Here is a 22,051-nt window from a genome sequence, read left to right on the forward strand (position 1 = left end):
TAACAAAATAGAGTTCAAATCCTCTTCCACTCTCTCTGTATAATATAAATACAAAAATTTGCTTACATATAAATGTAAACTTTCTGTGGCTATTGACACACAATATGGTGACAAATCTGGTCCAATCTCTCCTCAACCTCTTCACAATGAAAAGAAAGGCTAGAAACCAATAACACCCTCAATTTCCTGCCCTTTTCCAGAGTGAATCCCATGGGGCTGGTTCAACAAGCATTCACTGAACCTTTAAACAGATAGACACAAGATGCTGGGGACTTTTCTAGACAACAGAGTTCCCTGCCCTCATGGAGCCAATGGTCTCTGCTGCCTCAATTACCCTGTCCTCCTCCTTGTCAAGACTCCTCTGTATTAATCAGCCTGGGTGGCCATAACAAAGAACCCCGAACTGGGTGGCTTTGACAACAGAACATATTTTCTCTCCCTTCTGGGTCTGAAAGGCTGAGATCATGGTGTGGGTAGGATTGGTTTCTGCTGAGGCCTCTCTACTTGGCTTGGACACTAATGTCTTGTGACTTCCTTACACGGCCCTCCCTGTGAGTGCGCACATCTCTAATGTCTGTCCCTCTTTCATAAGGACACTGGATTAGCATTCCACCCTAAAGGCCTCCTTTTAACTCAATCACTTCTTTAAAGACCTTATCTCCAAACAGATTTACATTCTGAGGTAAATGGAGATTGAGACTTCAACACAAGAATTTTGGAAGAACACAAGGTACCCATGACAAGCCCCTCTCCCCTGGGTCCCTCAGGAAACACCATTCTCAAATAGCTCCCCCCTCCTCTGGGTCCCTCTGGAAACACCATTCTCAAATAGCCCCGCCTCCTCTGGGTCCCTCTGGAAATATCATTCTCAAATCCTTTTCATATTTAAAACACCAACAAGCCTCCCTAGGCCTTATCTTCCCCTAGTCCACCCAGCTGCTGTCCTTAACTGTAAAATATGAAAACAGCCTGAACTAGGAGTCTCCAACTCAAATTAGGAGAGCAGATCAGGGGTGGGCGGCCAGGTGGAGGACCAGAGAGGCCAGTCCCATCCACAGGGGGAAGCCGTGGGTCCACTGCCATCCTAACTTTACTCACGTGTGAAAACAGGAAGAAGGACATCAACCACCTCCATTTTGACCTCAATCCTTCCAACTGATTAAGTTCTTTCCAGTTTACCCCTTAACTCAGACAAAATGCCCTGAAGCAGGCAAAGCATCCCCTGGTGGGAACTTTCAGTACCCCCTCAGGCCCTGAGCCAGCAAGACCCCAGACCCCAGTAACTGATCCCAAGACAATGATCAACCGGACATTCACTGCCCACCGTGTGGACCCACTGACCATTTTCCTTAAATAAACATGGAAGTATTTCAGTACTTTGGAGACCGTCTTTGAGGCCTTAGTTGACTGTCCTCCTGGTGTTGGACTCACTGAAATAAATTCCTTTTCTGTTTCACCTCCACTTACTGGATTTTGTCAGCTGCTAGTGGCTGAACCTGATGTGTCTGGGACCCTTAGAGCTGGGTGCTCTTGCCCCCTGTGCCCCAGCGACAGAGCCCAGTGTACCCTGTTCTTCTGACTTTCGAGAGAACCTAGAAATTGAATTGTGTGAAATTTCCCAAGTTTTATATGTTGGTGACAAAAATAAGAAAACAACTCTGGGGGCGGGGGGGGGGGGGGGAGGCAAATGAGATAGGCCTGTTCTCCCAATTTTTCCATTTTTTCGCCCCTATAATCTCTTACTTTCCTCATTTCCTACCTGTCCTTCATTTCCAACGTTTCTGAAATCAGGTTTCTTTGCACCAAGTCCTTTCCCCGCACTCCAGTGAAATAGCTACAGCTCAAGTCCCCACTGGCTTTTCATTTTTAAACATCATTTTATTTGAAGGGGAAATCTATCTGGCCAGAACTACCCACTGTATTAGCCTGAAAGACAGACTCCATTCCTGAGATGTCAGGTTGCTGTTCTGTGGGGATCTTTGAGCCTACTCTGCACTAGCATGGAGTTATTAGCCCCCTCACCTGCCTCTGTGTTTGTGACAGTCTAAGTACTCCAGGAGGGTGGGGTCTATGAACTACAATATAAAGAGGCTGTTGTACTTCAATGGGGGTGGCAACGAGCAGACATCCAGCCCACACCCAGCCGCAGCACACGTCTCTGCTGGAAAAGGGGGGTGTGAACAAAAGATTACATCCTCACACAGTTCTGCTGGTTTTCCACTCCCATGTAACAGGAATCAGGCAAAAATGGATGAAAATAGCCCTCGCTCCACCACTGTGAGGCCAAATTACTGAGCTTTTCCACACCTCAGCTTCTTCAACTGTAAAATGGGAATCATAATGTTAAATTAAAACCTACAAATAATGTTGGGAAAATATTCAATGTAAATGATACAATGAGTTTACCTGTGAAAGAATTTCAACCTAAAATGGAACTGGTGGGCGTAAGAGGGAAAGTCTCACGCATGTGTCCTCTGGAAAACAAAAACTTAAGGACTGGGAGACAAATTTCCCTTAAATGTCCTATTTACAGAAAACGGAAAATATCAGAATTTTCTTAAGTGACAGTGAGTTGGTGACGGGCTGCCTCCTACTGACCTTCACAAGTTTTACTTATGGTGTCCAGAGGCATGAACGAGACATGACCAGGGCGGGCTGGCCTCACCAAGTAAGCTGCACTGAGCTGTTGTTTGTGACCGGTTTTGTCTCCAAGGGAATTTTCAGAATTGACTCTCATTTGTTTTTGAATTTGATGGATTCCAACTGGACTGTCTCCTCATTACATTCCGTGCCCATGAACCCCGCAGACCCAAACCCTCAGTGCACCTGCCTGTAGTCTGCTGTGGTGTGCGTGTCCTGAATTGTAACTCCTATCCTATTCCTGAACAGACTCATCCTTTTGACAATTTGGAGCTTTCCTTGGTTTACCTCTTTATTTAGGTTGACATACCTAACATCTTATCTTCACTTTCATTTCAAAAGGAAAACCATGGCTCCCACATATTAGAACTACTATTTCAGCTATGGTTTTCATATCACACTTGGAAAATGGTCCTCATTCATCTCTGGTGTCACATTCATGGTAGGATTTCTATTTTTCTATGAAAATTTTACACGAAATAATATTCTTTAACTAGTCTTAGGATGATTTCAACTACATGTGAAAATAATAAAATAGAACTCTGTAAAAATATATTTTATTAAAAAACTAGAAATGATTTAAAACTTAAATGAAAAGAAAAAAATGTAATAAAATAGGAAAAAAAAAAAACCACACCTAATTTTATTTATCCCCTTTTAAAATTTTTATGTTGGGCCTTCCTGGAAATCTGAATTATGTATCCTCAAATGCTTAGATACTCTCAAAGAAATCAATAAACTATTGTTGACCCAAACTACTATTAAAACAACTCTCATACATTAAAAAATAAAAACAGTCCAGAGGGTACATAACTAAACATCAGAACAGTGGAGAAAATCTACACTGAAATCAATATTCTTCCATAAACCAACATGAATTTTTCTTGTAAGAAGAAATTAAAAAGAGCTCTGGAATATCTTTTAAGAAAAAGATCACCTGAATTCTGTGGGTAAATGAACTAGCTAAATAAATTAAACAGATATTTGGGTATGCGGAATGTCCCATTCACAAAATAAATTGAGTTAGCATCATTCAGAAAGTTCTAGTGGTTCAAAAAGCCGCACAAAACCAAGGGAGAAAAACTCTGCACAGAATCTGTATGCTTCGAAAAAAGAAATTCAAGTAATGTTTATCTCTTGCTACAAATGCAAATCCAAATCAATAACCAATTTTATTCTAGATTTTTATCCACCGTAGTACATAAAGGTGATTTGGACACTGCCTGAACACAGCCCTTGACTCAGCATCTTCTCAGGCACGTAAATTTGTCATTCTGACCAATACGTAACTAATCATATAGTGGTAAAGAGAGTAGTTTTTATTTAATCCTTTAATAAAACTCAGGAAGACTGGGAGTACCTTAAAACCTTAGCTATTTTAGAACAAATATATTACATTTTAATGCAGTTTTAGAACTACATCATTTCAGCTGACTTAACAACTATAAAAAGTCAAATTTATAGTAATTGAATCCATATTAATTTTTCAGAAATAGTGATTTGCCAAAAGTACTATCAGACTCAGAAAATGTCTAAAGAAACAAAACTGAATTTCCCAAACATTCCATTCCTGGGCATTACTGGCATGCACCACCATCCAACACCAGCACAGCCTGTGGGCAGATATCGTTAGGACTTCAAGTCTCCTAAAATGAGCACAATGAGGGGCCACTCCTGTACCAATGATGGATACTGGAAATAAAATTACATTTGAATTGTTTGCCTTACCCAGGTTATATGAATAAATGTTTTACCTGAAACATCACAAAATCCAAATCCTGGGTATAAGTTACTCATACATGTACTTCTCTCTTTTAAATTACAGACTTTCCCCAGTTTATGATATGGTTACACTCCAATAATCCCAGCACACATTGAACATTTTGGAAGTCAGAAATGCATTCAGGGCACCGAACTACCAAACAACATATCTTACTTAGCCTAGCCTACCGTTAACGTGCTCGCAACACTTCTGTGAGCCTATAGTACAGACGGGCAAAATAAAACAGCACACAGCGCCCATTTTATAAGAATACTGTAACGAAAGCAAAACAGGAATGCTTCTAGGAGTATCGAATGGTTGTTGTGTGTTGGTTGTCTACCATCATGATCGCGTGGCTGACGAGAGCTGCGGCTCATGGCCCCTGCCCAGCGTTACAAGAGAGCATCCAAAGGCCTATATCGCTAGTCCAGGAAAAGATCCAAATTCAAAATTCCAAATATGGTTTCTAATAGAATGTGTATCACTTTCGCACCATCGTAATGCCAAAAAATCCCAAGCCAAACCGTCATAAAACCGGGCCAGCTGTACTCTTCACCACCGTCAGATTCTCATTACCTGTTATCTGCATGTATGCTTCTCTTTCTCTTTATTTACACAGTATCTTCTTCCACATCTTAGTCTTGTTTTGTAAATCTCAAGATCTCTCAGAGCTTCAAGATGTATCCTCTTATTTCCATCTAAAATTCACAATATGGAGTGCAAAAGGACAAGGAATTGGGTGCTACTAACTAAAGCTGACAGGAAAACAAATCATATCCTAGGAATGTGACCCACGGGAAAGGGCCATTTATGGTAACATTTATCAAGAACACTTATATGAAGAGCAAAAGCTGAAAGTGCATCCAAAGAATCGTTGAAGAACATAAAAAGTTTAAAAAGAAAAAAAACCATACATTCTAATGTCTACAAATTTGTAACTTTGGGACATGAAACACGTTATTCATTTCTAAGCAAAAGAAAGACAAATACATTACATGTACCTGGTAGGGGTTGGGTTTGCTTAAGAAAACTTCTGAGATTTGCCTTTTCGGGTTCACACGCACTTCTTAACTACATGTACTATTCAATCTCGAGTTTTCACAGGAGCCCCATTAATAAGACAGACAAGGCCTGGAGACTACAGAGCGGGAAGCAGTCCACTGTGGGGGTTACTGGTTTACATTAACTGGTCTAGTTAAATAAGATGTGCAGACTACCTCTGGCAATACAGAAGTAGATTTGCATTCTCAAAATTTTAAACGACGAGAAGCGACAGGAAAGAATCGGCTTAATTTTGACAAAGTCACACCAGGAGAAAGGGTTGGAGACATGAGTGGGAAGTGAGGTGGAACCACACACTCTTGGCTTAAAATACGGGAAGGAAGGTAATGGGTGAGGGGATGAAAGGGAAGCCACATATCTGTTTAATTATTGACAGACTGCTTAAATCTGTCTTCATGGGAACAGGACTATAAAAAGGATTTCACACGCGCTTATGAAAATCACAAGTTTCAGGACATGGTGCACATTCCCCTGCAGGCACTCAGGGCATCATCTGAAAAAGACTTAAAACACGACTATTTTAAGGAGACTTCTGCTTTGTATTCCCAATGAAATCTAAAAAAAACACAGGTCCAAAATGAACAAAAGCCAGGGATGAATATGATATGAAAAGTCAATAGGTTGAGTTTTAAAGGAAAATGGCTATGATTTTAAAAGAATAAATGGAAGTTTAAAACTCAGATCCAAAGCAATGAAAAGCAAAAAAGACAATACAGAAAATCAATCCTGAAAGGTAAAGACAAATCGGAGAAATTCTCCAAGTCATTAGAACAGAGGTCGGCAAACTACAGCCTGAAACCCAAATCCGGCCGGCCGTCTGTTTTGCTATGTCCTGTGAGCTAAGGATGGTTTTTACAGATGAACATTTGTAATCAACTAATAAGGAACTTTGAACCCCAATTAAGCAAAAAGTTATGTCTCCCCAAAAGAATTATATTCTGCTCATTAAATCAGTATTACCAAAACAAAACACTACTCAATTATTATATTTTAAATTGCATCAATAAAAAATTTATAGAAATTTGTTTTCTCTTGTTATATAAATAGCTACATAATATCCTCGATTTTGCCTCATTCTACAAAGCATAAAATATTAACTATCTGGCTCTTTACAGAATAAGTTTTTGACCTCTGCTTTAGAGGAAAGAGACAGATCTAAATGCTAGGGAAAAGATAATGGCTAAGGGGTCAAGGAGAAGAAATCCAACCAAAGAATAATGGGTGTTTCAAAGAGGCACCAACATGAATGGGAGTTATAAGCAAAGATATAATTCAAAAACTTTTTTCTGATGTAAAGAAATATTTAAATTTGGTATCAAAGGGGCTTTCAGAACTTTGGGCAAAAATAATTCAAAATGACTCACACCTGGACAACCCTTAGCAAAATGTTTGAATTTTAAGGTTAAAGAAAAAAGTTCTAACAACATACAGGCAGGGTTGGGGCAAGGAGGAAAGGACAGGTTGCCCCTGAAGAAATAAACACCAGGCTGGCCTTAGACTTTCCCTCTGCAACAGTAAAACCACATGGCATGGCAGGGATTGTTTTACCTTACTCTTGAAAAAAAAATTGTGACTCAGGAATTTCATATTTAACTACACTGATGGTTTATGTCTAAAAGTCCTAAGGACACTCTTTCAGACTCAGGAAAAGACTCAAAAAAATCTAACACCTACCCTAAGTTTCTTAATATGTGTGAGTGTGTTCTTTCCCAGGCAACAGAGGGGAGGCAGTAGGAGTGAAAGTTTCAGAGCAGGGACTCTGGATGGAGACCTGAAACTATCCGGAGTCCTGGCTCTCCATGGACAAATTAGTTCGGCTCTCAGTGCCTCCATTTCTTCATTTGCCCAGTGGACTAATTAATGGACTCTACCTCAGAACGACACAGAGAAGATTAAACGTGAGTTAGCTCACATTTAAGTGCCTATAGTGGCACTTTGTAAATACTTAATAAATGTTGTATGTTGTTGTTGCTACTATTATCCTGTGCACTACGGATGAAAAGAAATTAGGGACCAGGAAAATTGGGGATTTAAAGTATTATAGCACCGATGATCAAAATGACAGTTAAATAGTCAAGTCTGGATATGATTATAAACATGGTAAAAGTAAAAAACAACTCTTGAAAAAGAAAAACATAACAAAATATTGAAATTCACTAATGATACAGTTCTAGAAGACTACATTTTAGAAACTGGGGGTGGGGGGGACATTAGAGTCTAAATATATTGTTTTTTTTTTAATATACTGAAAAATAAGCTTAGTTTGTAGATTTTGAAATTAAATTTAAGTTCCAAACACATAAGAGCATAAAAGCAAACAAAACAAAGTTCACGATACAATATAGCAAGGAAGCATTGAATGCAGAATACACGAAACACCTATCAGTTGCTAAAATAAATGTAAACCAGGGGCGCCTGAGTGGCTCAGTTGGTTAAGTGCAATTTTGGCTCAGGTCATGATCTCATAGTTCATGGGTTCAAGCCCCATGTCAGGATCTGTGCTGACAGCTCAGAACCTGGAGCCTGCTTCAGATTCTCTGTCTTCCTCTCTCTCTGCCCCTCCCCAACTCATGCTCTGTCTCTCTCTCAAAAATAAACATTTAAAAAAAATCTTTTAATAAATGTAAATTATTTAAATTCTCTTTAACCAGGGCAAAGAACTTAAAATAGAGTCAAGAAACAAAATGGAACAGAAAGATTAAAAATTAGAGAGAAGGCAAAGATAATGAGAACAAAAGCAGAGTTAACAAATTAAAATTAGGTAACATAAAATCTGAGCAAAAACCAAGACCTTAGGTCAATTTGCATGGATACTGATCCTATAATGAAACATCCACGAACCTTTCCTCTTTCAGGAATAGAACACCAAAACATGAAAATCAAAAGCTGTGAGAAATGAGGAAGAACAAAAACACACTGGAACAGAAGACTGTAAGACACAGCATTTGATCCACAAAATACGGTTGTGGAAGATTTCATCTACAGGGTTGGGTTACGAACCACACCAACTCCATATCCACCAAACAGTATTTCACTTAAGAAAAAAATGTCCATGAAAGAGTCTGAATGACTGTTCATCTGTGAAACAAAAGAGCATAAATATACTGAAAACATTCCAAACGCTAGAAACTACTGAACTTTAATAAATACAAAATGCCATCTGCCTGAAAACTCAAAAAGCATCTTTATAATAACGTATTTCTTTTTTTTTTTTTAACGTTTTATTTATTTTTGAGACAGAGAGAGACAGAGCATGAGCCGGGGAGGGGCAGAGAGAGAGGGAGACACAGAATGGGAAGCAGGCTCCAGGCTCTGAGCCATCAGCCCAGAGCCCGACGCGGGGCTCGAACTCACAGAACGTGAGATCGTGACCTGAGCCGAAGTCGGACGTTTAACCGACTGAGCCACTCAGGCGCCCCTATAATAACGTATTTCTTACAAAATAACAAAAAGGAACTTATAGATTGCAGCCAACACTGTGCTTATAATTAAATTCGTACACTTAAAGGTTTCATTATAAAGTTGTTTTTTTTTTTTTTAAAGCAAAGCAAATATACTAAACAAACAAGTTATCAAGAGGAGGGGGCCTTAAGGAAATCTATTCATGAATAAGGAGATGTTAGAACATACATTAAATAATGGACAGGAAGCTCAAAAACCTCAATGGTATTTATATTAGTGAAAAACTAGATGTAATCTAAACAACAGAAAACTGTATTGATTTTAGTGAGAATTTCCAGTTAGATTTCTTCTGTGATTAAAAATCATATTTACACATATTTTAACGAAACGCTACAAAGTCTTTAAATAAAAAGGTGGCATATAAAATTTTACACATTAAGTAATACCAACCGTGTGAAAACAAAAAGAGAAAACACTTAAACATAGAAAAACCACAGTTACATCTACAGGTTAAAACATGGATAACATTTTTTAACATTTTTCTAGATTTTCCCTATTTTGTAAAACGGGTAATTCATTACTTCGATAATCAAGGAGAAAATCACACTATTTTTCAACTGAGTGCCCAGTACGAGAATGCAGCTCTCACCTTTTCTTTTTCAAACTGAAGTATAAATGACATATAACATTATGTTGGTTTGAGGAGCACAACAACAATTTGACATTTGTACACATTACAAAGTGATCACCACAGTGAAGTCTCGTTAAACATCCATTACCACACACGGTGACAAAATAATTTTTCTTATAATGAAGACTTTTAAGATCTACTCTCTTAGCAACTTTCAAATATGCAGTACAATATTATTACCTACAGTTCACCAGGCTGTACATTAAATCTTCAGGACTTATTTATGACTGGAAGTTTATATTTTCTGACCCTCTTCACCCATTTCAACCACCCTCCAACCCCCACTTCTGGCCACCACCAAGCTGTTCCTTGTATCTATGCAGCTCTCGCCATTCCTATTAACACTACTCAAGCTCCTACTTCTGCTTTAAGTACTATTAATTATGCCTGGACATTTAGGGGAAAAATTGAGCTTGTTACTCAGATTGTTAAAAACAGAAAACTGAACTTGAATAATTTACAGAACAAGAAACATGTTATTTTCAAGTCTGCTGAGATCAGTGATCAGTAACTGTCCTGTGCCTACTAAGTCAGTGCTACATTTCAAACCACTCCCACTGAAACCCAGTTAAACCTACACATCCCTCCGTGACACTGGCTCTCACAAAGAGCTACACGATCACGACTTCCCATGTGACTCTTCAATACAGCTTATGGAGCTATTTTTCCGTCAAGATGCCAAATGTAAAAATAAGCCCAGCTATTTGGAAGCTGTCATGTTTTATTCGAAACATTATGATTTCCCTATAAATCTATGATTTCTAAAGTCTGAGGAGACTTGAGGCATTCATTCTTAAATGTAATATTGCCTGTATCTTGGTGTCATGGCTTTTCATCTAGATGAGTATCTCTCTGCGTTTATAAAGAAAATATAAATGAAAATCAATTCAGTATCCAAAAATTCAGGTGACACGGAATTTCGAGGATGCGTCTATTCTATAAAGTAAGATTATGCCTTTTTGTTTTGGGTCTCTATGATGAAAGAATTCTAGAACAGTAGTTATCCTTGCCTCATACACTAATTGAAAGCACAGGGATCTCTCAGAGGGTACTTTCTGTTTCTGCACCAGAGCTCCTCCAAAAACCGTCACAACGGCAGCAAATTAAACCAGGGGAGTTTGAGAAGCCGGGGCATCGTGAACAGGGCCAAGACTGTCCCAAGCTGACTTCATGTGGTGAGGTGCATGACAGGGAACTGAGATAACCACAAAATGTGCACGGATACTATTACGCTGAAGTACACTGATAACAGAGTTAAATATTCTAAATAGTTCATTTCTAAGGGATTACTACACTTCTCCAGACTCAAAGTCATTTATGCCTTTCAACTTATTTGAAAGCTTTTGGTAATAACTCCTCAAATATTCATTGCTTGTCATATTCTAAATAGTGAATTCCTGGATGCAAATACACAAAGCCGTATTAGCACTAATGGACTTATGTATTTGCACCAAGGAAAGAACATACATCTAGAAACCTGTTCTCTGCTGCTCATAGGCAATCATGGTGCATTTTCTCTTGTGGACAAAATAAAAATGCATTGCTATTTATGTGGAACCATTCAGGTGTTACAGGCATTTCTATAACGTCCAAGAATGCATTGGCCATGACCAACTAAAGTCGTTTTTGGCTTATCATCATTCAAGCTGAATTAATAATATTAAACAGCATGTGGGATGAGGGAAAACACAGTGCAGAGCAACATTAAAATCCCTTTCCACCCAGGCATAATTCATTTTGATCTTTACTACTTGATTCAGTTAAAGGTCAAACCATATATGATGGTTTAGATCCAGAAAATATATTATTTCGCTGTGCAGTATGGTCTGAAATGAGGGCAACTAATTTAAAAATGGATGCAATTTGGAAAATATAAATGTAATGAAAATGCCTCCATTATGAAGTATATAAATTAAGCTCTACTATTGATTACTGCCAACATTTAAAATCTCCCCACTCATACTGGTAATGCCTTTAGTGTAACTTAATTTTCTTCCTATTGTGTCGATGCCTCAATGAACATCACTCTGGTGAGGGACCAAACACAGGTCAGAAATGTTAGTGATGATAAATTACAGACCTTAATAACTTCTGAACAGTTTTAAATGTACAAGTCATCTAGGAGTCATTTAGCTCGATAGATGAATGGTTAACGAACTACATACACTAATAAGAACGATGTGTTAGTCTGTACCACTACATGGCATAAGGCCAAGATCTAATAAAGAATAAAACTGGAGCATATGCTTTGGATATGGAGTATATGCTTTGGAGCATATACAACTGGAGAAAGAAAAAAAGTGGATTATCTTATTAAAAGACTGTATGAGCAAAAATCGCTCATGAATTTATACAAATAATTTATGAGCACAAAAGGCTTTATTAAAAGACTGTCCAGATTCATAACCGACAGACGGCTGAAATGTGACCAGGTTTGGGATAGGGAAAAAACAGGCCACGAGTAGATTCAGGTGTTTGCTTGGTCATTTGGTATTTTTCCTTTCAACGAAAGGGGGTGTGAAAATCTTCATCTTTCTTGCAGACTGTTTGGACTGGGGCTTTTGTACTTTACGTGTTACTCCCATTTTTTGCTCTTGGGTAAGTCACAAGCAACATGGGCTGCCCTCCAACATCCTCCTGAGGGACAGCCACAGAGCAGGTCCTGGAAGGAACCCAAACCAGTCCAACTCCAAGGAGTCTAAAGCAGTTCTAATATGGAGAGACTTAAGAATCAAGCTAAAAGAGGCACAGATTGAACAAGTGATAGTTTCCCCATTACTGAATTAAACCTGACAGGTGACATCTTGCCTGGTGTAACAGTGAAGAAATCTTCACTAATCCACCCACTTCAGTCACTTCTCAAGAGTCATCTGCCTGCCGCCATATCACAATCGCCAAGGCAGCTTGTTTAAAACGTGTACTCCTAAATTACCTGCCAGGCCTCTGGTAATAAGATCGCCAGTCTTTTACAAGCAGCCCTGGAGATCCTCGGGAGCCCTGAAGCTTGCGAGCTCCGGTGCTGGGAGGCAGGCCCAAGTGGTTCTTCTTTCCACCACACGTGCACGGCTCCCACGGCTCCTCTCATTTCCCACCATCACACCTACGGTGCACACGTCAGCAATACAAGACGCACCAGACTCTTTAAGAGCAGCATGAATGAACGGATAAATGCGTGAATGAGAAAGTTAATAGTATTTCTGAAATAAAACAGGAATTCTGATTCCATTAGAGCTGGCTCTACAAATCCATTCACAGCCTTCTAAAAATCCCCACAGTGCTCCAAACTACTCACTCTATATATTTGGCAGTATGATCTGAGCTTCTCAAATACTGATCACAGTAAACTGTGGAAAAAAGAAAGAAGAGGAAATGAAAAGCACTGATTCTGATTTCTCAGAAACGTCATGATGCTGTGCTGCTCTCTACCCTGCATAGCTGGCTGGCAGACACCACCGTGGTCCCAAAGCACATCTGCTGCGAAAGCCGTTGCTTAGCAACAGCAATCAATGTTGTATTTCCTCTTCACCATTTGCCTAAAGATTGAGACACTGCTTCAAGGTATTATTTTCAAATACCTTCTGTTTCACTGACCAAACATGTTTGTTAATTTTTCTATTATGCGAAAAGAAATCGGGAACCAAATCAGCATAGGAATTCAAGAAAAAAGAGAGAAGGTCAGTGTAACACAGGGTGCTTTGGGATTTGTTTGATGAAGAAAAATTCTTTGACAGCTCATTGACTTTATTTGCTATACCCTTTCATTCTGCCATTTTAGAATTGATTTCTGCTAGCTCATGGGATATGAAAGCCATTAGCATGAATTATCATTCTAAATGCAGATCCACAAGGTACTGCCATAAAACACAAAAAGCAAATGATTTTCAGAAACTGGTTTAATATACATCTCACATCTCCGTTAAAGCTCATGTCTTGGTTACATTCTTACTAACCACTAGCAGCATTTTCCAACATCTTTTCACTGATAGTACAAATCTTTCAGATAAGCAAGGCTTATAATCTAAATTACTTGGTGCTTCTGATATATTTACAAGGTAAATTATATACACACCATACAACACCGACTTTGAAGAAGCAGATACGAAATTTTATTTTAAATACACCAATATGTCCTACCAATGAATGGGTTCTTCATACAAAAACACGAATGAAACCCAGGAACTTCATGTGATACTTTCTAATAAAAAGAGTTGATATTTGCTTAAAGTATGTGCACAATCAGTGGTGGACCCATATGGGTGGGTATAATGTGATAATTATTTTCCACATTTATTGACTGCCTACTATGTATAAATCTCTATGGGCAGCATAAAGATGAGTAAAATGTGATCCCTGTAGAAATCTTGTGCTAGAAACAGTCACATCAAGAAGTAATACAGAAGAATATAGATTTTACCTCAAGTATTTGTTTAGTTGCAACAAGTGTCCCAATTAATATGGATTATATCTGCAACACAGACTAGATGAATAAATCATAGTCCGAGACCTTTATTTTTTATGATAACATTCAGCATTGGTAAGGATGTAGTGAGATAAAAATGTCATAGTTAACTGTAAAAGACATCAGGCCAGGAAACTAAATCAACCTTTCTGAAATACTGGCAAAATGTAATAAAACTATTTAAAATATGCACATTTTAAACTTTAACATGGTAATTATGTGTCTAAGAAACTAGTTTAAGGAAATAAAAATGCCAACAAAAGATATCTATTTCCGCTATATTTAAAACAGTAAATAAATACCCAATATTAGAATGATTAAATGAATAATGATATAGCTATGTGAGTATTACTAAAATATTTTTCAAGAATATTTTATGAGAGCATAAGTCAGTCAGAAAAAGACAAATACCACATAATCTCACTCATATGTGGAATTTAAGAAACAAAACACATGAGCAAAGGAAAAAAAGAGACAAACCAAGAAACAGACTCTTAACTATAGCGAACACAATGATGGTCACCAGAAGGGGGTGAGGGATGGGTGAACTAGGTGATGGGAATTAAGGAGTGCGCCTGTCGTGATGAGCACTGGGTGATGTATAAAGTTGCTGAATCACTCTACTGCACACCTGAAACTAATATAATACCGTATATTAATTATACTAGAATTAAAATTTAAAACTTAATTTTAAAAGGAAGAGTATTTTGGGGCTCCTGGGTGGCTCAGTCGGTTAAGCGTCCAACTTTGGCTCAGGTCATGATCTCACAGTTTGTGAGTTCAAGCCCCGCATCAGGCTCCGTGCTGACAGCTTACAGCCTGGAGCCTGCTTCAAATACTGTGTCTCCCTCTCTCTGCTACTCCACCGCTCATGCTCTGTCTCTCTCCTTCAAAAATAAATAAAAACATTTAAAAAAAATATTTTTGAAAAGGAAGAGTATTTTATGAAAAGAAATCATTGCTATAATGTTGAGAGGAAAATCAATGAAAGAAAATAATCCAAACTAAATGCACAGAAAACACAGTAAAGGAAAATGTAACATAATATTAATAATCAGAGGTGGTATTTATTTCTTGGCTTTGCTTTTCTATGCCTTCCTAGGTTTTTTATATTGACTATGACATATTTTGTAATCAGAAAAATATCCTAATAAATAAATACATCAGAATCTTATTTCAACTTCTATTTATAGATTTTTAAATTTCAACACAGAATTTCAGCCTCGCTGGTCTCCTAAGCACTGGCAACTTGAATGATAAAGTACTTAAGCTTCACAAGTATTTTTGGATCAACAATTTCATATTTCCATAAACGTCTGATAAACTTAGTCAATATTTCCCCAGAGGACAGTGATAATAAAAGCATATAATTTAGTCTAAACAAAATTATCTTTTATTTAACAATTCAACAAATATGCACCAAGCACAGGACATACAAATAAAATGACAGGATACTCTTGGGATGCTATGGATACATTTCAGGGGCTTGCTCTCTTCTGATGACCTTCCAGAAGATATAGGGCCCCAAGGCACAGCATTTGTCTTGTATCAGAATATACTGTGTGTCCACAAAAGAAGTTTCTACTGCTGTCTGAAGCAGGTGATTCTGCAATCTACAACTGCTAACCCCCCTACCACCAGAGAGATTGAAGGGTCAGGGATGCAGACAAATAAAATTAAGAGAACTCTGTCAACAGAAATTAGTATTTCTGTAAATCTTCCTCCATTCATATTATATAAATACACACACAATATTCTTTTTCTCAGTGACTAGAGGGGCCAAAAACAGCAGTTTTCTAAGCCCAATAACTGAGGTGCAGACTTTCTGATCTTTATACCAGCAGAGAATATGTTAATACCTCCAATATCAAAGAAGGAAACTGGAGTTTTAAATCATGAAGTAAGTTGACCAGGATCATCAGCTAACCAGCAAGGAGATAAAACTCAAGCCTAGGTCGGTTTACCCCCTTAAGTCGGTGCTTCTTCCCTTACAGAACATGTGACACTCAAGCAAATGGATAGGAGAGAGGTAACCACTTCCAAGGAGCAACAGACAAGAACGGGAGGCAGAAATAAGCAAGATGTCCTGAGGTCCCCACGCCCGGTCGGGTAGAATAGGGGCAGGGGGAGACGGCTTGTGCCAGATGGCCCATCTCCTGCATTTCCAAGACGGAAGGATGGCCCTGTTCAAAGGTCAAGACTGGTTGCACCTGATGCTCCTCTCCCTGGCTCCACACTCCCTTCCAACTTGATGATCTCCCCTTGACCCCTGGGACCGCTGAAATATTTGTGGTGGCCATGGGCTCTGAGTACACCCCAGTTTTAAATCTGCCTATGAATAAGAAAAATTCCTCCTGTCCTGTTCTTTCTCTTACTCAATATAGTTCCTCTCCCTTCAAGAAGTGCCTTTCGGTGACATCCTGGATTTCCTATAATCTGATCTGAACTCCTGCTATCAAGAGCTCCGCAGAGCTCGCTCCCATAACCTGCCCTATTTGCTGGCTCTCTTGTACCAACAAAATGCCCCCCCAACAACAGGCGGCAAAAGATATATTAACCTTTAGTTAATCTAAAGATACAATTAATACTGCACTGAACACATGACCTCTGTCTCCCCACCCATAATCACCCAGACTTTCTTTTTTTCAAAAGAAGTGATGGTATTGGCCTAACGGGAACATGGTCTTCCAAATGCCCAGTTGGGAATGATGACGTGGAAAATAACGAGGGAGGAGTCTTGAGCTCCAGAGATAGATTTCACATCCAAGTTTACTAATCAGTAGAAGGTGAAATATTTTGAAAGGACTTCTTTGGTAAAAGCATGCAGGATGTACTGAAGAGGACAGACACAAGTGTCCAATGTCAAATCTGTCCATTTCATGCTAGAATGTTAAACTGAGCATGGCAAGAAATCTCAAAGGAAAAACAGGCAGAACTCTTACTTAACTGTACATGGTATAGAATAAAGAGAAAACCCAAAGAGCGGAGATATGACACCAACATGTTTAAGTTTGTCATATCAGCTTATTATGGGATGAATGAACTACATTAAGGAGCTCTTCAAGATAAAACCCAAGAAAGTTAAAAATTAGCGTGCTGAAATAAATAAGCAAACACGCAATAAGTATGTTCCTAAAATTTAGGGCTAAGATAGAAACTGTTTTAGACCACTGGGTCCTGCCATGCAAAGAGATGTTTCCATTCTATCCAATGCTTTCCATAATGGTCACCGAAAATAATTTTAAAACTTTCCAAAGAGAGCTACCAGGATATTTAGGTGTAAAAAATTAAGAAACAGAACCTTATGATTACTGAAGAATGACAGCTAAAAAACACACAGAGAGAGATGCAGAAGTCACTTTGCAGCTAAGTTAGCTGAACCCCCAAACGTACATGCTCGTGTTTATGCTAAGAGCACCATACAATCACATATATATATATTCTATTATCAAAATCACTTATCTTTTTTTTTTTAATTTTTTTTTAACGTTTATTTATTTTTGAGACAGAGAGAGACAGAGCATGAATACGGGAGGGTCAGAGAGAGAGGGAGACACAGAATCTGAAACAGGCTCCAGGCTCTGAGCTGTCAGCACAGAGCCCGACGCGGGGCTCGAACTCACGAACCATGAGATCATGACCTGAGCCGAAGTCGGACGCTTAACCGACTGAGCCACCCAGGCGCCCCTCAAAATCACTTTCTACTGTGTAGTAAGTTAAAATTCATGGATATACCTTATTTTCTCTTTCTGTTTTCTTTTTTGTTTTTTAGGTTTCTACCTCACTAAAGAACGTTTCTGCTGAGCTTTCTATTCTTCATTCACTCCAATTAAACTGCAGTGATTCACCACTTATTACCACCACAGCCATACACGTGTTGAAGAGAAGATCATGATTATAATCTGCACAATTACCGACGGCTAGATAGCATGCCTACACACGGTGTTTTGAAAAACAGCTTCATTTCCGATGGAGATCAGGACAGCAATAAAAGAGTTCCACAGTCTCTTCACTAAATACATCTTTGTTTGCATGGTCTGTGTATACTGTCATGGGGCAGGTGCGGGAAAATGTAAAATATGAATATTTAAAATCCAACTGAGCTGCTGTGAAGTCAATGACAAAGAAAAATACAAACATGGGGGCTTCATGCATACGGCTAAATACATAAATAACTACGAAATCACCAAAACAAAGCAACACATCCATATTTCTTACTGGTGCTTATTATAATTCAACAGCAATATATTTTCATTAATCCTGAGCCATCTGAAAAATATGTCAAGCAACACTTAACTTCATTGAGTCTGAAGCCCCAAATAAAGTTACCAGTAGTGAGCAACATCGTTAGATGTGCTTTGTATTTAAGAAGAAATCGTTCATTAGACTTGGTTTGTATTTAAGAAGAAATGGTTATCCAGCTCTCTTCACCCCACAGTCACTTGAATCCTCCTTAGTCTTTATGCAGCCAGGCTGACGAGCAGCAGGACACAGTAGGGGTGAGCAGAATTCAGCTGCCCAAAGGAAAGTCAAAGGACAAACTGATTTTGTTAAACGTCTTTTTTTTTTTTAAGGCTACCCAGAGGTGGAATCCTGGGTGACGTCAGTCCAACTTATCTGACAAAACTTAAAATTGTATCTACTTGGATGAAAGTCAATGAGCTAACCACCTTTGTATCTTCCACTTGAGAAGTTACGACTCGTAAGAAGGACATAAAAATAGTTTTTTAACCAAATTATAGTCCTTTAGCTACAAACCCAAATAATCAGCAATTCACAAGGAAAGTGAAGAGAAAGCAAAAGATGGAGGCATTCTGGCTACTAGAAGAAACAAAGAGCAGACTTCAGAAAAGCCAAACAACAAAGCATATTTCCATATCTGAAAATATGCTGAACCAAATAACCCAAGGAGCCCTCCTGAAACACCTATTTTAAAATGCATCACTACATTATTTGTATTCTTATTTGGGGGTAAAAACACATAAAAGATATTTAGGGACAACAGGGGAATGTGAATACAGATTAGGTAGTAGATAAATATTAGAGAACTCTTACTCATGTGATACAGTAGAGTCGTTCTACAGCAGAATGTCCTTATTTTGACAAGATACACAGCAAAACATCCAGGGTAAGTTTCATGATACCTGCAACTGACTTCCAAATGGCTCAAGAAACACACACACATACACACACACACACACACACGCACGCACACACACATGCACACAGCTGATATGGCAAAAAAATTAATAATTAGCGACTTTAGGTGATATCCTTCCTGTCTTATCCTTTTACCTTTTCTTCATGATTGAAAGTTTTTACAATAAAAGATGAAGAAAGGGGCCCCTGGGTGGCTCAGTCAGTTAAGTGTCTGACTTCGGCTCAGGTCATGATCTCACGGTTCGTGGGTTCGAACCAGGCATCAGGCTCTGTGCTGAACGCTTGCTCAGAGTCTGGAGCCTGCTTCAGATTCTGTGTCTCCTTCTCTCTCTGCCCCTCCTCCACTCACACTCTGTCTCAGTCTGTGTCTCAAAAATAAATAAATGTAAAAAATAAAAAAGTGTTTTAAAGATGAAGAAAAGTTAAGGCATTTAAGAAGGTCTATTTAAAAACAGAAATTTGAAAAATAAAATAAAATTCATCATTGAGATGATAAAAAAAGAAAAGTATCCTTAGATAATTACACTGAAGCAAAAGCAATAAACCTGAGAGGTTAGGTAACTTCTCCAGCTAGCTTTCTCCCTGGATAAATCTGGCTAAGCCAGGGAACCCTGAACTTGCACCTGAGAGCCACCTGGGCCACACCCAGAGTGGGAACTCTAAAACCAGACTCCTGAACAGACCTGGGTTCCAGAGGATGACACCCTTAGAACAAATTATAACAAACCCATTCCACATTAGGAACAGTAGGGAAACTGCCAGTCTAGACCTAAGCACTAGATAGAGTGGGATACTTTTTTCTAGAGAACTTATAACCATAACTTGGCAATTGGCCAAGCCTGCACCCTAAATTAACATGATCCTTCTGGTCCAAGAAGCCTCAAGCACAAAAATTAACCTTCAAGGGATCTAGGGCTGTTAAAGCCCTCATTAGCCCCCAGAAGAAGGGCAAATTCATTCTGGATGAATACACTTCCAATACAAACTTCAACAAATTTCAAAAGAGCCTGAGCTTATGGTTTAAACACACACACACACACACACACACACACGCGCGCGCGCGCGCAGACACACACACACAAAACAAGGAAACAAAGGCTTATGAGAAAGTCTCAGCAGAAATACCACATAGCTGAATTAAAAAGATCTCATAATTTGGATTGTCAGAATTTAAAGTAAGTGTTTAATATGTTTAAAGGTACAAGAAATGGAAAATATGAGAAAGGATAAAAAATGTTGTAATGTCTAAGCCAAAAAAACTTCCAGAACTGAAAAATAACAGTTACAATTTAAAATGCTAATTTGAAAATTGGCAATAATCCTTAAATCCTACAATGTCAAACGTTGGTGAAGATTTGAAACAATGCACACTCTGATACACAGATGGTTCGGTATAAATGTATACAGTCCCTTTGGAAAAGGATTTGATGTTATCTAGAGAAGCTGTGAAAAGCATACTTATGACCCAACAATTCCATCACAAATTATACATCCTACAAAAACTCCTGTATACATTCAACAGAAGTAGGTTCATGAATGTTATGGCAATGAAGTAACAGTTAAAAGGAAAGCAAATTATACTATGATACATTTACATAATAGAAAACTATACAGCAGTGAAACTGAATGAGCTACAGCTACATTCATCATGGATAAATTTCAGAATACTAAACTAAAAAAAAGGAAGAAAAGGAAGTAGAAAAACAACAAGTAGAATCTGACTTCACTTATTTTTTTCAATGTTTATTTATTTGAGAGAAAGCACGTGTTCAAAGGGGGGAGGGGCAGAGAAAGGGGGAGAGACGCAGAGCTTGATCCCATGAACCGGAGATCATGACCTGAGCTGAAATCAAGAGTCGGATGTTTAACTGATTGAGCCTCCTAGGCGTCCCTATATGTTTTTAACTTTGTTTAAATGAACTCAGATTGGAGCACCATAATGAAAAAAATTATTTAACAAAATCAGAAAACAACAAAATGCTTCAGTATCCTAGCCAAAAGCATAAAGTTATTACACTCCATAGCAAAAAAAAAAAAAAAAAAAAAAAAAGCCTTAGAAAAAAGAAAACCAGTTGACATTCAGGATGATCACAGCAAAACATCCATGTGCTTCAAGAATATATAAGATACTGCAGTGAGTAAAAGACCAATTTTCTCAAGGAGACAGCCATCCCAAGAGCATCAACAGCCGTCCACGAATGCCTGGGAGGCAAGCCTGTCTGCAGTGGAAGCTGGCTTACGCCAGCTAATCAGTGACTTTTCTTCTCCCACTATGTCTGTTCATCCAATTCCAGCTCTAATGATACCTTGTAAGTGCAATTTGGGGCATCTGTTATGTTCTTCTAAACCCAGCCTTAACTTTATATGGTGAAAATCTTAAATTTTCCCCAACTGATACCACCTCTTTCCACATCTATTGACTAGGATATGACTTGTATTCTGGGTTGTACTGTCTCATCATAATTCACGTTAGAGCCAAATCTGCTATTTTGACTGTGATGTTTTGGCTAGAAGCTGAACAGATGGATAGTTTTTCTCTGGTATGAATATTTGCCAACAATTGGAAGGGTGTAAAACTTACTCTCAAAGAAACCCAAACATAACCACAAGGAGTCTAACAAATAATTAAAATATCCACCGTTACAGACAAGGCTCCGCAGAAACACAATGCGTATTCAGAAATCTTGATATGAAATGACAGTTAATTAAAAGAACTTAGGTAATGTTGCTGAAGTAATGCTATTAATGATCATAATAGAACCTGGAATTATACAGGTATTGTGTTCATATTCATCTGGTTCTTACAGTTCTGTGAAATAGATATTGAGGTATTATTACCCTGACTCTATACAGACAAGGAATAAAGCATGGGAGG

The 22,051-nt window shown here is 38.4% G+C and overlaps 1 protein-coding gene and 1 long non-coding RNA gene across 6 annotated transcripts in view; one reads left to right on the forward strand and one right to left on the reverse strand.

Moving 5' to 3' along the window:
* Positions 1 to 22,051, reverse strand: part of SMYD3 (SET and MYND domain containing 3) — a 697,887-nt gene that overhangs the window by 400,198 nt on the left and 275,638 nt on the right. Inside the window, exon 1 of one of the 4 annotated variants that reach the window (XM_086694287.1) lies at positions 4,979 to 7,625. The exons of the other annotated variants lie outside the window; for them this stretch is intronic. The gene's annotated coding sequence lies outside the window, so the exon portion shown is untranslated. Of the gene's footprint in view, positions 1 to 4,978; positions 7,626 to 22,051 lie in introns of those variants that run through there. 4 annotated transcript variants of the gene reach the window in all.
* On the forward strand, positions 10,531 to 18,052 carry LOC147572754 (uncharacterized). 2 transcript variants are annotated; one of them, XR_015246240.1, is made up of 2 exons: positions 10,531 to 10,732; positions 17,789 to 18,052. It is a non-coding gene; the product is annotated as an uncharacterized LOC147572754 (long non-coding RNA). The 2 variants fall into 2 exon arrangements; XR_015246241.1 differs by lacking the exon at positions 10,531 to 10,732 and adding an exon at positions 11,829 to 13,115.

This window comes from Puma concolor, chromosome E4 (assembly GCF_028749965.1).
Source record: "Puma concolor isolate L17-30 chromosome E4, mPumCon1.1.hap2, whole genome shotgun sequence".
Lineage (NCBI taxonomy): Eukaryota > Metazoa > Chordata > Mammalia > Carnivora > Felidae > Puma > Puma concolor.